This window comes from Galleria mellonella, unplaced genomic scaffold (genome assembly GCF_026898425.1).
Source record: "Galleria mellonella isolate WM207_F2 unplaced genomic scaffold, CSIRO_AGI_GalMel_v1 utg200, whole genome shotgun sequence".
NCBI lineage: Eukaryota > Metazoa > Arthropoda > Insecta > Lepidoptera > Pyralidae > Galleria > Galleria mellonella.
In genome coordinates, this window is record NW_026442034.1 from 3363834 (window position 1) to 3379089 (window position 15256).

Consider the following 15256-nt stretch of genomic DNA (forward strand, 5'->3'; position numbering starts at 1 on the left):
ATTATATTTTTTGTTTTTAGTTTATTACCTTATAATTTCGTCAATTATAAAAATTAAATAAATAAACATTAAATAAAAAAATAGACTTAAATTGTTTTAATTCTGAGAACCATTTTTAATGACGACATGATGATCGTCAGATGCTTTTAATGATTATGGCAATGGATACATGTTTCTAGTCCATTTTTAGATATCGATCGAAGTTATCGGTGAAGACAATAATAACTCACTGTAAAAGTTTTGTAATGGTTTAATTTTTAACTTGACTTTACAATATATATTTCTACTTTATACTGAGTAATAATAATAAGTACACATTTTGGTATTTGTAAACACATAGAAAAGAATAAAAAATTTGACCTGTTTTTAACAAGCATTTTTATTGAGATACTCCATCTAGAAGTATATATATCTATAGTTTGTTAGTACTCAAGTTCAAAGTCGCACGTCTGCGTTTATTTTATCACCTAACTCATAATTTCACACTTTTTTAATTGCATCAGAGGCAAAAACATTCAATGATGAATCTGTAAAAGAATCTTTAAAATCTAGAAAGTCCACTCGGTTTCGAAAGCGCTTTCAAGTGCTAGGAGTAAATAAACTCATTTTTACAATATGTTAATGATAGTCATGATTAATTTTTTTTAATAACAACTTACTATATACATATTACAAGTTTCAATAGATTGTAAAAACAATCTATTAAAACTTAATTAAATTAGAAAAAAAAACACAAACATTGCAATTTTAATCATGTATACTGATATAAACAAACACACACACATACACACACACCAATGAAATAGATGTTTCGTACACAAATTGTATAAAAAAATAATTGAATTTAGCAATGTTTACATACTTGTAATGATTTTGTTTTTCAAGAAACAGTTTTTTTTACTCTACAAAGAAAAATTATCTCCCTACTATGAAACGAAAAGCGAAGTAAACTCGATTGATTGTAAAAAGAATAGTCAAAATATATTGCTTACGACACACCGTATGGTCTCGCCATAGAATGGGCCACCCCTTTCTTTCGTGGATAAGAGGCGAGTAAGGGAACATAATGGTCAAGGAATGGGCAGTAACGTCCCTCTTAAAACATCACCAAAAGCCTAGCTGCGGTTGCCAAATCACCAACTAACAGTGGCAACTACTGGCAACCTATGAAAACAGGCCAGTTAGTCCATCATGATGAATTCATCAGGAATTAACCATGATAGTTTCCAGGGGGAACTGCGAAGAGGTCAATCTGGCTGGGTATATTGCTAGCAAAGGGATTCTCAGTCTCCATTACTAACAATCCCTTTCCTCCCTAAGTAAATGGGTTTATTAGTGCCCATTACAAATAATCCCTTCCTCTTAATACTCTAGCATTAGTTGTGATAATATTAAACAAATATTACACCAGGGGATGGCTGCCCAATGCCGAAATGCAACAAAACGCAGCGAACTCGAGCCAACCAGCTGCCGAGCCGCCGAAACCACCGCCGTTACCGAAGAGCATTAACGAGCCGTGAAGTATTAATTTTCTTTTGTCTCTCATCGATTGACTACTTGTAAAAGAGAAAGCTAGTGAAGACATATGGTTTTATTGTATACCACTTTGAGAAGCATAGTTAAACACTGCTTTCAAAAATCATTTTAAGAGGTTTGTTCGAGAACAATAATAAACATGTGAAACTATATGAATGTAATAAAAATTAACAGGTCACCGCGTATTTCAAATTCATATTAATTTTCAATTCATAGTAAAACAGAAAGTATACTATAACATTGCCATAACAACTCATTAAAGTCTCACTGATGGATGTAGAATTATAAGTAGATATATGGTTTTTTTTAATGGGTGATAATGGAATGGTAAGCCCGCCTGCGCTATCGATATACGCTGGCGGAACACCAGTGGGGGATGATAGGTGACAATGAAAGCAGGTCAGTTAGCCCATCGTGACGAATTCCGCTAGATTTAACCACGATGGTTTCCGGGGGGAACCGCGTGCCGGTCGACCTGACAGGGTGTATTGCTAGCAATAGGTCAGTTAGACTCCATTACCAACAATCCCTTTCCCCCCAGTAGATATATGTATAAATAGATAGATAGATACTCTTTATTGTTTCCTCCATAAGATTACAAGAAAATATTAGCCTTAGGCTATAGTCACGCAGGCCAGAAAAATATTATCATCATCATGATGTCAGGTTTTAATTGTCCACTGCTGAACATCCTCACTTCGTCTTGCCTTTCTCCCTGCCTCAGGCCTCCCTCATAAAAGGTTGGGAGGGGGGAAGGGGTGTTTCACCAGTAGTTTCCACGCTTGGCAGACAGGTTGGCAACCGCAATTAGGTTTTTTGTGATGTTTTAAGAGGGACGCTGCTGGACATCCCTCAACTACTAAATTCCTTTGGTTGTCTCTTAGGAAGGAATAGTCCATTATTTGTCGAGACTACACGGTGAATCGGCTATTGGAGTTTAATTTAAAAGTAACCCCACACTCTTTGACCCCACTTGTAATGAACAATAAAGGAATTTAAAAAATAATAATAAGGTAACTTCCTTTTTGGAAAGTCTTTAAAAATGGAAAGGAAGGGGTGACTTATTCTATGCCAGGACGAAAAACGGAAAAATATATTTATAGTTAATTTATCTATTCAAGTAAATTCTCCCGGGAAAGAGTTCTAACGGGCGTGGCCGCGTTGATCAGCTCCTCTTATATAATTTGAGTTACCTAACGAGTTTCGTATAAACAAATAGAATCCAACGATCTCCGAACAATGACGCACAAGCACTGGAGCACGACCAAGAGGCGCGGCTGCGTGGAACATTGTTGATGATTTATCTGTATTCTCATCCCAGAATACACATATAACCATTGTGTAACAAAATGTAAATCAAGGCAGTATGTGAATAAAAATCGATTCACCTATTGACTCGATTTACAGCATCGATCGTATCGGCAGACAAGTTTTTGTTCTTTCACACTTTTTAAAAATGGAATGACAGATGCCTAATACAATTTTTTGTCATTAGATATTTCATTTTTATTTTATCCGTAATAGGTTTTTTCTTAAGATTTCTCTGAAATGGTGCTCTTGTAAATCGTGTTTTTGGAGTTCTGTGATAAAAATAAATTAAGAAAAACATTATAAAGTTAAATGGGTAACTACCGCTTATTTTTGTTGGTAATCTTCAATCATTCTTTCTCTCTTTCCTTTTCTTTCTCCAAGCTTCCTTTATTTGCAAAGTTAAGGGTAAAACCATATCAACAAAATATTTATAGTTGAAACCGCTGTGAAAATGTATAAGATGTATAAAATTATGAGTGAATAAACAAGAGATTTATATGTACCTAAGAATAGATAACCTACCGTAAGATTAAGTTGAATTTTTACATTTAATTCTGCCTACTCTGTAAAAACTTGGCGTGAGGATAAATAAATAAATATACTTACAATAAATATACTTAATAATAAGCTTACAAATTTTTCATCAAGGTCATAATATTGGAACACATTTTATACATATAGAACCCACAATATGATCGTAATTTTATACATATATATATTTCTTGGGAAAATTGGCGTGACAAGAATCGCAGCTAACAATCAATCTAACTATAAATGCATTCACGAAGCATTATTTAATAACATTTCCAGCAAATAAATCCAAATAAGTAAAATTTTCGGGTCAAATGACTCATTGTCAGTTTAGTAATAGCATTCAATGCCATTTTTTTTGTGAAATAAGTGGGTAATTCGATCTGCTTACCGTGGCCGATTTGATGTTTAGTTGACAACACGTCGAACATTCCGTATAATATCTAGCTAAAGAGTCACCCAAAAGCGATAATTTTTTTAAGAATACACCTTAGGAATATTACCTATATATTTAGATTACCAAAGTATAGAAACGTATTTATCTAGGCATTTTCAAAAACAATAAAACTATTGAAAAATTTTCAATCTTAGAATATATTTTCAATATTTCTGATAGATTACTTAAAAAGTACTCTTATATCGAACTAACATATTAATCATGCAATAAGATTTTTATTACTAAAATTTTAAATTTTGGTGGATGTGTGGATGTAACTTCAGAATTATTTAGTGTATGAAATAATTACTATTTTGATAGATTTTTGTGCAACTGTCTTAGTTGCATTAGAATACAAAAAGTATCCTACATGTTAATGTAATAGACAAGGGTCATCAATTCATCAAAAACCCCGTTCAGACGTAATAAACATCCTAACATTAAACACCCAGGAAATTTTTTGACAAACTCCCATTTATAATAATATCTAGTAGGAAGTAAGATCATAAAAATAATAAACTCTAAATGGGTAATGCATCTTTATGGTACTTTTTTGCCATGATGATAGTGTTTTCATGAGTCAACGCAAAGCCATGTATGTATTGTCAAACAAAATAAAGTTGCTTAGGCTGTATAACTCATGCTCTTTACCTCTCCGATTTGCACGCATTTACAACAATAATATTAATATCTATGCCACTAAAAAAAGCGCGCTTAATTTAAATGTGTTCTATTGAATTCCAACTTGCTTTAGGCTTGTCAATTGTTGATTATTCTTAAAGAACGTCGATTTTCCGTGACCACGCTCTAATAGAAATTGAAAAGTAATTTATTGCAAAGTTGTGAAAGGGAGTAACTTTCTCCGCCAAGTTTTATAATGTCGCCGATTTCTATCTTAGAACAGGACAGTAGTCCCACGAACAATGCGTCACAGTTATTATAGTTATTTTTTAATGGATGACGATGGAACGGTAACCCCGCCTGCGCTATCGGTATACGCTGACAGGGCACCAGTGTTAAATCATAGGTGAGGATGAAAGCAAATTAGTTAGCCCATCGTGACAAATTCAAAAATTAACCACGTTAGTTTCCAGGGGACCCGCGCATAGGTCGACCTGATAGTTTATTGCTAGCAAAAGCGATTTTTGACTCCATTACTAATAATCCTTTTCCCCCGTATATTACATTTAAAATATATGAATGCTTACAGTGTTTATATTGACTATGTCATTAAAACAATTGAAAAAAATATTACAAACAATTTAAATAATTTAAAACGGATGGTTCAGTCCATTCATACATGAATAGTTTTTGCCATTTACGCGGAAGTGTATGCAAATGTTATAGTGCTAATTAACCTAATTTCATCTTCAACGCACTTGTACCTACTTTTTTCAACCAAATTCAATTATTTATAAACCGATTTGGAAAATTCTTTCTTTCTCTGAAGGGATGTAGATTGGTATCTCCATAGAAACTTTATCAAAATCGGTTCAGTAGTTTAGTTTTTAAATCATAATAACTAGTTTTATTAAACTTGTTTTAAATTCTAGTCGGTTTTTTCTTTGTGGAAGAAAATCCACAAGAAATTTTACCAGAAGTCTCCCTTGTACAAAAGTCGTTTGCTTGGCTACCTCTACCCCATTCGTGTTTCAACCGTAAAGCAGTTGTGTTTGTATGGCTGTGTTTCAGTTTGAAGGGTGGGATATGGCGTGAATTTATAGGGTACAGAGGAATAACATCTATAGGCGATGCCGCTGGTGTTGTGGGTGATCATGGGCGGCGGTAGTTACTTACCATCAGGTGAGCCACATGCTCGTTTGCCCCCTGTGTTGTAAAAAAAAAAAAAAGGCGACGGTTACCACTTTCCATCAGGTGGGACATTAGCTTGTTTGCCATTCTAAGTTGTAAAAAGGAAATCTTATATTATCTTTTATAAAGATATCATGTTATATCGCTATATACTCAAATATACAATATATGATTATATATTACAAACAAATATGACAAGGTCAGACCGGCGCCCTTAACACAGTTAGCAAAGTAACGATTAAAAATTTACACGACCGTGAACTTGACTGCCAAGTCTTTAGGAATTAAGGTGTACTTTGATAACACTGTTTATATTATATCACCAATATTGTAAAGATAACTGGATATATAGAATTTTGTATATCCGCTTCCAACTAAACGAGTTCTAATTTTAATTGTATTCCATAAAAAAAAAAACAATTTAAATTGTGACAAAATCAGTTATTTTGATTTTAAAAACTAAAAACTTGAAATGACTTTCACACACGCGCCTGCGCGCTCACACACACACGCACGCGCGCACACGCACGCACACACACGCGCACTCACACAACTCCCAGATTGAATTATAATTATTTATCTCTTCCTATAAATTATATTTATTACATTGAATTCATTTATTATATTACAAGTGCTTAGTAAGTAACCCTGCGGAGTGAGGCCCTGGTGAGCTGTAATACAGGTATTCTTATACCTATCTCAGGCACCAGTATCTCACAATTATATTTATAATTTGATTACTTTAATATAAGCATGTCTCATTGTATCTCACTGTGATAAATTGTGAAGAGAAAATAAATCTATTTATTATTATTATTATTATTTTGATGACATTTCTTTATAACCAATTTATAAATATAATTATAAGCTTTCAGATAAATAAAAATAATTTTCCAAATCGATTTACAACTCACGGGTTTAGAAGGTAAAAAACATAAAATAAATACAATCACATTAAGAACCTTCTCTTTTTCGAAGTCGGTTTAAAATTTTGCGGTACCGGGTGGCAATTAGATTAAATAAATAAATAAATAATAAAGATTTCTTGCACATAAAAACACACAGTTATGGGTTATAGTAATTTATATGGATATATATTTACATTATAACAAGTATCACATCTCCATATTTAGAAATAATAGAATTTTTCATCGTGCCTCCGATCAAATTGGTTATAATTACACCTCTCCGACCAAAGGTTGCCTGGAAAAGACCGCTTTCAGCGATAAGGTCGCCCATTGTTTTCTTACTGTTCTTTCTTGTACTTATTTATATTTATAATAAGTTTACTATTGTAATCTTTAGGACGAAACAATAAAGAGTATCTATTTATCTATATAATTTAATTACAAATTAAAACACAATATATGAATAAAAATACAGTAATATTTATTCTTTAAAAAAAAAAACCTATTTTTAAAAAGTCACTTATCGATTACAGAGAGAGTACGCGACAAAAGTCATGTTCAAAAACCAGTGATATCTGAATTAATACGTAATGTATGATAAGATAATGATTTTGCAATACCACGCAGCCGCAACAGATTGACTTATCTATTGTGAAAGGCTCAAAAGTAATTTAAACAAATACCTACTATTGAGTAGGCACCTATCATATAGCACAATTTAAATGAATCAATGCTCGTAGTGATAGCAGAATACTAATCATCATCATCATCATATACCAGAGGGAGACTTTGTACAAAAGTCGTTTGCTTGGGCACCTCTGTCCCATGCGTGTTTCTACCGTGAAGCAGTTATATTTGTATGACTGTGTTTCGGTTCGAAGTGTGCGATATGGCAGTGAATTTACAGGGTGCAAAGGAATAGCACCTGAGTCCTCAGGATTGGCAACGCATGGGGGGTATCATGAGCGAAACAGTATACTCTGTTATGTCCATGGTGCTGCTCATGTCTATAGGCGACGGTTGCCACTTTCCATCAGGTGGGCCGTCAGCTTGTTTGCCATTCTAAGTTGTATAAAATTCAAGCTATATTATGAGTCAATACATACTGAAACGGAGATAATACTTTTAATATGCAATGAGAGGATTTTAGAATGGAAAACTACAGAAAAGATGAGGAGTCAGACATTAGCAAAATATATTTAAACAATATGTAAAAACAATATGTCAAAAAAATATATAAATTGCGAATGACAATAAGAATATAAAAATGTAGCAAAGAGTTTGCTACACATACTATATATAATTAAAAAAAATAGATATCTATGAAAATTGTAATAACTGAATGTATAAAAAATTACCCCATTAAAGCTAATATAAAATACTGATTATCTTTCTATCTATCTGTGCGAAGCCAGAGCGAATTGCTAGTATATTATAGTATATTATTGTTAAAAATACTTATAGGAATACAAATAAATGTTCTTATAAATAAATATACTTGTAAACTACATGCTTGTATTGTGCTAGCATCGAGCTGGTTTCCATCTAAAGCTGATATCTCTTTGTGACTTAAATTTTCTTGGGCATAAAATTGTCTTGTTTTATGAATACTTAGTATTAATTTCATAGTTTAAAAATTTAGGAATAGATCAGTCGATTTAAAATCTTGTTTGTGTTAAAAGTGATAAATTAATAGTTTGCTAAGAGATAAAACCACACCCATAGCTTTGCCCATTGATAGCGTAGTGTAGTTTTATCGCTGTCAAGTGTCCTTACTAATGTCACAGATAATATTTGTAAGTACCTCTACTAGTACTTTGGGTATAATGGAATGGTAACCGCACCCGCTCTATCAATATACACCGGCGGGGCACCAGTAAAGGATGATAGGTGAGGATGAAGCAAGGTCAGTTAGCCCATCGTGACGAATTCAACAAGAATTGATTACGATGGTTTCCCAGGGGAATCACGTGGAGGTCGACCTAATATTGCTAGCAATAGGGCTGTGAAACTCCATTGCTAGCAATCCCTTTCCCCCACTACTAGTACTAATATTCTTAAAGTTGGTCACTAAACAAAATTAAACAAGAAATACTAGATGGCGCTGAATTCGAGACTTGTGGTTTTTGTTGGTTACTTTGTAATTAAAAATAATTACAAGTAAAATTTCTAAATTCGCCTATAATTTTTATTATTATGTATGAATTTAAAGTGATAAATAATATGCAATTGTTTTATGAATTAATTATTTGTATATGTCCTACGCAATGTTTCTTACTAGTATGTGTTTATTCATAAAGTTGTATAATACAAGAGAATAAAGATAAAAAATATAATAAATTATTACTATATTGGTAAAAAATAAATAAAAGCACTAGCTAGAAAATTTGCCTTAAATTATCTTTAATTTTAAAATAACAAAAGTATTGATTTTAGCACCATCTAATATTTCGTGTCCAATTTTGTATTTGTTTTTTAATGCATGACGATGGAATGGTAATTATATGGTAAAAATAATAATGGTAAGGAATGTTAAGTGAGAATTAAAAGGCAGATCAGTTAGCATGGCCGTCCATCAATGGCCAACTACCTTAATGTGAACGTTATTTTTCTACAACTGCTTTGTTGTGCCATATTGAATTACACAATAGAAAAGTATATAATAATATGTAGATATATAAGCCACTTGTTATCCTAGTCACGCGAACAAATTATGAATGTGAAAGTGAGTATATGTTTGTTTATTGACTTCCTCTTAACGGCTTACGGCTTAGTCACGAGCTTAGCTGCTCAAAGGGATTATCACGAAGTGACAATTAGCATACTTCGAAATGCTTCAAATTGAGTTAATTTATTTCTATTTATTCTTATCTCTTTAATGGACACATGTTTTTCTTTCAATCGATTTGTTCAATCGAACAAATATTTCATAAGTACTTAAACCTACTCGAGTCGACCGAATTTCGTGTCAGCTGGACGCAGCTCGAAAGTCATTGCAGTGCGCGGCGGTGCGTTGACCCCGCGACTGGTGAAGCGGTGACTCACGAAAGCTCCTATTACGGCAGACAGCTGTCGATACGGCTCGGCGACTTATCGAGATGGAATACATTTTAACTTGCGTCATTTTTTGACTAATTAGCAAATTTCGGACGTGCCTGATCAATATTAATAGCCGATAAATAAAGATTCTCCATCTGTATTTTTAACAAACTTCAAAAAACGAAAAAGTTCCCAATTCGATTATATTCTTTATGTTTGTTACCTCATAACTCCGTCATTTATAAACCAATTTGGAAAATTATTTTTCACTGCTGAACAGAGGCTTCCTCCTATTGAGAGGTTTTACCAGTGATTAGCACGCTTGGTAAGAGGGTAGGATAAAGAGATGGATTACCTGCCAATAATACAGATCATGATAAGCCAGCCACGTGCTGTGTTGCTACTTTAACTCAAATATACACACCCAATAATAAATACAGTGAACGCTCTATATAAGCTACTCATTTGAACCAATTTCAATAAAATAAAAAAATCTTATTGGGAAAAGTTATAGAAAAAAAAGAAGTATAAAAATACTTACCGTCCGGAAAATATTTTTACTTATTTCTTTAACTAACTAAGCTGAGTAGAATAAATATAATATAAAGAACATTGCTTATAGAGAGGTTGCTTATATAAAGCGTTCACTGTACTTACATCTCATTTACTCGTCATCGAGATACCCTACGCTCGCATAAAATCGCAAAATATATCAAAAGAGGACCTAATATTTCTCCATCTCGAAAAAATGGAATTCACAATATATGTAGTTGATGTCATCAAGCGAATTCGGCGTAAACACACGGTCGGAAATATCGAATTTAAATAAACGTACGAACTTGTTTTGCCAAACAGCTTGGCGTCCTTCCTGTTTTAAAACTACTACTACAAAAAAATAACTGTAAATAACATCAAGTTACCATAAATAATCACTGACCATAGTTGTAAAACAATTTTTTATGCAACTTAGAATGACAAACGTGCGGACGGCTTACCTAATGGAAAGTACTCGAAGTAACCGTTGCCTATATAGGGAGGAAGGGATTGTTAGTAGTGGGGAGATTAGTCCCCATCGCTATCAATATACCCTATCAGGTTGAACTCCACGCGGTTCCCCCTGGAAACCATGGTGACTAATTTATCGTTGAATTCGTCACGATGGGCCAACTGACCTGCCTTTTCATCCTCACCAATCATCCCTCACTGGTACCCTGCCAGTGTATACCGATAGCGCCGGCGGGGTTACCATTACATTATCATCCATTAAAAAAAAATAAAAAAAAAACCGTTGCCTATAGACATGAACAATACTATGGACATAACAGGGTATACTGTGCCGTCTATGATAATGAGGACTATGATATTGTGTGTATACCTCTATTTAATTTTTTTTTATTTAACCAACTTTATAGTACCTATCATACAATATTTTCTACTGATAAGCATCCACGGTACTTTTCATCTTCATTAATGACGTTTATTAATTTCAATTTGGTGTGTCGGCCTCTACAGGATCCTTCCCGGCAATCATCATGGTTAAAGCCTGATAAATTTATCATGATGGGTCATCTGACCTGACTTCATCGTCACATGTCATCCCATATTGATGCCCCACCAGAATATTCCGTTCATCGTTACCTATCTTCTCTCATCAATGCCCCACCAACATATACGGATAAAGAAAACAGCGTCACCATTCCATTTTCATCTCATATAAGATTGTGTTCCACAGAAAATCTACTGCAATTGTGGAAAATTTTCCATAATGTCATAGTTCAATAGGTTTTTTTTATTGGATGAAAATGGAATGGTAACCTCGCCTGCGCTAACGGGATACGCTGGCGGGCCACCAGTGAAAGGTGATCGATGAGGATGAAAATAGGCCAGTTAGCCCATCATGATGAATTCATCTGGAATTAACCATGATAGTTTCCAGGGGGAACCGCGAGGACGTCGACCTGGTTGGGTATATTGCTAGCAAAGGGATTCTCAGTCTCCATTACTAACAATCCCTTTCCCCCCTAGTTCAATAGGTTAGTTTTTAAATCTAAATAACTAGATAGGTTTTTTTTTTAAAACTAAACTATTGAACCGCTTTTCATAAAACTTCTTTACGACCAATCTGAACGTAAAGTTTTCTAAAAGTAAAACTTTCAGTAAAAAAAATTATTTCACAACAAACATAAGATAAAATACAACCGAATTGAATCCTTCTTTTTAAAGTCGGTTGAAAATAGAATACCTTGATATCTAATGTCAGACTGCATCGGAATAGGCATGCGGCCTGCGGCCGTGGGTGTCACATGTCTGCGCCTGCGCCGGCCAGTGGCCACCCACAAACCGCTGCGCGGCCGTCGACGCGACGCCGCTGCAGTGTCCTTCATTTATTGGAGGATTTCACTGAAATGAGCATTTATTCCATCTCTTTATCAGTTTTTTGAATATAGCAAATGGTTCCACTGCAATTTTTATGCGATTCTAAAAAGGGAATTTATCCATCGTTCTAAATCGATTTTGATAATTCTTTTTGCATTTGCAATCGATGTGCTTTATTTCAGAGTTGATCCCGTATATAATCTGTGACTGTCAAATTGTACTTTTTCTTAAAGAAAAAACAGTTAATTTATCATATCAACTGTTAACTAACCACTGCTGAATAAAAGACTTCCCCAGTCTTTTATTTAAGTTTTGCCAGTAGTTACGTTGAGTTGGCAACCGCAGTTAGACTTCAGTGATATTTTTTTTATCTTTTTTATTTAGAGGCTTTTATCCTATAAGGATATGTCAGTCTCATCATATCCTAATTTTATAAAATACCTCACATACTTAAAACATTGATACATAAATAAATAATTCATAATATGTTAGTAGTCTATTTTCATAAAGGGAATTATTGATACAAAAATATAGTAATTAAAGATTTTGCCATTCCGGAATGTGGTTCTGCGAGTATATTTGAAAATAAACCAATCTCCTGTCTATTGAGACTATATTTCTGTATCAATACTTCCATTTGTGTTTTGTATTACGTACATTCAGATATCATATGATGATAGACTTTAGTGATATTTTAAGAGGGACGCTGCTGCCCATTCCTCGACTATTAAGTTCCCTTAGTCGGTTCTTACGACACCCATGGGAAAGGAAGGGGTGCCCGATTCTATGTTGAGACGACACGGCTACAGTTGCTTATCATGAAGTAAATTATTTGTAGATATAAAAGTTTGTTTTTTAAACTCAAATATTTTCTGTCTAATGTATCTACAACGTGCAGATTTTACTCTATAAAAAAAAATGGTGGTAAAACCAGTTATTTTGATTTAAAAACTAAATTACTAAACCAATTTTGATGAAATTTCTATGGGACCAATTTGGAAGTTTCAAATTTTCCAAATCGATTTATAAATACTTAGTACTTAGGTAATAAACGTGAAAAAAAAACAGAATCGAATTGAGAACTTCCATCTTTATTGAAGTCGGTTAATAAGGCCCGTCATTCATCGGTGTTTAGTAACGACTGAAGTTGTTATTTTTTGCGAAACAAAATGTACTTCGTTATAGTTTAATTCTTATCACGTGATATTATTTTATCAACAGCGATGTCCGGTAAGCATAGTTCAACAATTCATTAAAATGTAAATACTAATTTAGCCTAATTTTTATTCACAAAACAAAATATTACCTCGAACTTTTATTTTCATTCATAAACTGAAACAAACACTAATGGGCGGTCGTATGGCAGTATAAACACACATTATACGTAAAGACAGTCCATTTGTTCGACCGTGCTACTGTAACTGGTAAACTAAATGACTTACAATTATGTCTTTTCATATTATATGTAACAAACATACTTTTGAGATAAAAACATATAACTGTACTTGTGACTAAAAATACGACTGATTACAATGTATTTATAGAAATATTTTTTTTTCTTTATCTATTTACATCAACCTACATAGATATAAGATAAACCGTGTGCTAACAAAAAGAGGAGTTTTGTTTTTAATAAATGATAAATGGAATGATAACCGTCTCCGCTATTAGCGCTATTGGCTATACTGGCGGGGTACCAGTGAGGGATGATAAGTGAGGATGCAAAGGCGAGTCAGTTAGCTCATCGTGACGAGTTAATGATAAGTCACGATGGTTTCCAGAGGAACCGCGTGGAGGTCCACCTGATATTGATAGCACTGGGGACTAATCTCCCCATTACTAACAATCCCTCCCTTCCCCTACTAAAAGAGGAGTGAAGACTCCTCAAAACTAGCATGTTCGCTTGAAATGAGTTTAGAAGGTGGACAAAGATAGAGATGTATGTATGGATAGATATTATGTAGGGTAGCCTACTGTACTCTCTGCCTATCCCGTAAGGGGTTTCCATGAAAGCAAATAATTAGGAATTACTCAGATATATAAATACATATGGTATGTGTGTGTGTGAGTGTGAGTGTGTTCGTGTACGTGTGCGTGTGCGTGTGTGTGTGTGCGTGTGCGTGTGCGTGTGCGTGTGCGTGTGCGTGTGCGTGTGCGTGTGCGTGTGCGTGTGTGTGTGTGTGTGTGTGTGTGTGTGTGTGTGTGTATGTGTAACAGGAATTATATGATCTTACTATGAATTACTATAGAATAGAAATAATCTTTCTATAGATAGCTTTTAAATCGTAAGTTTTTTATGATTGTACAGCTAGGTTCGGGATGTTGTTATCCACTGAGAAGAACCCGCAAAAAACTTAACAGTTACTCTTTTCAAATTATTATATACAAGATAATTTTACATTTATTACATACTATAATTAGATTGAGTTCTATTTATACAATATGTATATTATATTTATCCTTCTTTATTTGTTGCAGAACTAACCAGTGAAGATTCCAATGTGGTGCTACGGAATTTATTGAGTCAGACACAAAGGAAAAATATATAATGTAATTCAATAACAAAAATAAATAGTGCGAATACATTAATAATATTTCTTACTAATATATATTGAGTTCTAAAATAAATAATAATCATAATATAATTTATTTGCTCAAATATGGGTTATTACAGATGTTACATTAATAGGTTATTACGCCTCTATATTTTACCATAAATGGCGTGCAAATCTTCTCTTAATATAAATATTACTATATTTCATATATCACTATGTCTTCATTATTATAGATTACAGAAAAAAAAAGAAAACCACTACATCAAAATTTGTCTTATTTCTTGTCTCATGGGAATACAACGCAGTCATTTATCGTTTGTTTAATTTTTAAAACTATCTGTCATATATTCATTTAGAGTGCAGTATGCTTTGTCAATTAGTAATTTCTTTAGTTCCTTCTTAAATAGATGCAAATGATTAATGTCTTTTATATATTGGGGCAATTTATTGTATACTTTCAGACCCATGCAAAATATACTATTATTGTATACTGTTGTGTTACACTTTGTGACTCTAATAATATGACAATGTCATAAAGGTACACAATAAGGACAATACTCTCAAAGTATATTTATCCCCCCCCCCCCTGCCCCCTCATCCCTTATAGGAGATACATATGATCAGCAGTAGACGATCAACGACTGATATGATGATTTTTTTATGGGTGAAAATGGTATGGTAACCCCGCCTGCGCTAACAGGATACGCTGGCGGAGCACCAGTGAAGAGTGATAGATGAAAATGAAAACAGGT

The 15256-nt window shown here is 33.6% G+C and overlaps 2 protein-coding genes across 9 annotated transcripts in view; one reads left to right on the top strand and one right to left on the bottom strand.

Annotated features, from left to right (window-relative positions):
- LOC116413014 (calaxin) overlaps window positions 1-13436 on the bottom strand; it is a 214901-nt gene extending 201465 nt beyond the window's left edge. For 4 of the 8 annotated variants that reach the window (XR_008252754.1, XR_008252753.1, XR_008252757.1 and 1 more), the window contains exons 1-2: window positions 13256-13423; window positions 11816-11973 (exon numbers count right to left, since the gene is read on the bottom strand). The gene's annotated coding sequence lies outside the window, so the exon portion shown is untranslated. Of the gene's footprint in view, window positions 1-6611; window positions 6830-9693; window positions 9929-11815; window positions 11974-13255 lie in introns of those variants that run through there. The other 4 variants (XR_008252755.1, XR_004223957.2, XR_008252752.1 and 1 more) reach the window with 4 other exon arrangements.
- LOC113515797 (chromatin accessibility complex 16kD protein) overlaps window positions 1-15256 on the top strand; it is a 35786-nt gene that overhangs the window by 491 nt on the left and 20039 nt on the right. The gene's annotated exons all lie outside the window — the stretch shown is intronic.